This window comes from Athene cunicularia (assembly GCF_003259725.1).
Source record: "Athene cunicularia isolate RWA chromosome 1 unlocalized genomic scaffold, athCun1 chr1_part1, whole genome shotgun sequence".
Classification (NCBI taxonomy): Eukaryota; Metazoa; Chordata; class Aves; order Strigiformes; family Strigidae; genus Athene; species Athene cunicularia.
In genome coordinates this window covers 129,738,437-129,740,212 of record NW_020799091.1, presented here as the reverse complement: position 1 = coordinate 129,740,212, position 1,776 = coordinate 129,738,437, and positions in this window count along the sequence as shown.

Below are 1,776 nucleotides of genomic sequence, written 5' to 3'. Positions count from 1 at the left end.
GACATAAACGCACACCGTGCATGTCATTTCTGCAAAGCTGCTCAGGCACCCGACGGAGCAGAGGCAAGGAAACGGGCAGGCTTCCGCGTCCTTCAAAGCGGCATACAAGCATTGCCCGGCGGGCTTTTAAAGACTGGAAGGAAGCTGTCCTAAACTTTTCCTGTGCTTCCTTCTATAAATTCCCAGTCCATTCCTGATGCTAAGTCAAACTGACAATACAACTTCCAGATGATCATCTCCTAGATATTTAGCTCGAAGAAGAAAAGATAAATAACTCCCTACAAGTGTCTTTTAGTTCACTTTCCAATCGCAAATCAGGGGTAGCTCACAAGCCACGCCTCGGTCCGGCGCGGCCGGGCACCGCAGCAGCGGCAATGCCGCCGAGACACCGCGGTTGGGCGCTGCGCGGCTGCGTCCCTTCCCTGGAAAGGTGGACGAGGAGTCCCGCGCCCCCCACGCACCCCCAGCGTGAACCCGTCCACCCAGCCCCTGCTCTGGTGAGAGGCTCCGTTCTTGACCCCGAGCAGGGGCACGGGCAAGGGCTGCGGCCTCCCTCGCCAAAGCCACCAAAGCCATTTTATCTCCACAGGAAACAAGGCTCGGGCACAGAACATGCCGGCCGTACAGAGGCGGGGGCACAGGGGTGCCCCGGCCACCTGACCTGCCCGCGCTGGCGGGCATGGCATGGCACGGCGAGGGCCAATCCGTTGGCCGGCCGCCGTCGCCCAGCCGACAGCAGCAGCCAGCCTCCTTGCCCCACGACGCCCTGCCCTGCCCTGCCCTCCGCCCCGCCTACCCCCCCGGCGCCTTTCCCCCAGCCACCCCGCGTTCCACCGGCAGCCTTCGGTGGGGCTGGGCACCAAGCGGGCACTGCCGTCCTACAGCGCCCGGGCTGCCGGGACCGCGGCCGAGAGCGGTCCTGTCCCCTCACCTCACTGCACGACTAAAATCCCTTTACTCTCCCAGTTCTGCTGACGGCACTGGCACAACAAGTGCCTTTCACCCAGTCTCAACCTTTCTTGTTAACCCTGTCTACCTCATCAGGTACCTCCGTTAAAGCAGCTATACATAAAGAAACCAACTGTGCAAAACCTTCAACCATTTCCCTGCCAAGAACTCCGCAAGATGATCAACATCAACTTTGAAAATAAAAATTGCTAACCCCTGTTCAAGAATGACTGCCAGAAGACGGCGCTTTTTTGTGAGACTCTGAATTGCTAAATCAGTTTTTGCCCTTGGTGATGTAGCCTGTTAGTTGCCTCTGTACTTGCCCAGACAAATTGTTAGAGGCTCTCGAAACACGTACCCAGTCAGCTTTAAATCAACAGAGGTTTCAAGGACCGCAGACGGCTGACAAAGACACCTTTGGAAACCACCCGCATGAAGAGCGTTTCCAAAGGGTTGAATGCCTTTTTAATTTTTGGATGTTTCGCGGTACCGTCTACTAGCTCTTAGTTTTGCTTTAAAGTCTGGACAGAACATAAATGGCCACTGTAAAAGAAACAAAGTAAACACAGCTCTTCAAGTAAGTGTACAGATCAGCCTTCTGTACCCACAGAACAAAGAAAAAAAACCCAAACAAAACCCTCCCTTGCAACCCTTGCTTCCTTCCTCTGCTGCTCACTGCTACCTCACGCATGGCAGATTCAAGTCGTGGCCACCCCTCTTGCGGCCCTGTGCCTGGCACAGCCCTTCAGCCACCACCTCAGAAGGAGCTTTCATTTTCAATTTTCAGTTCCTCCTGGAGTGCCGCCATTTTCTTCACCACACAGGCAG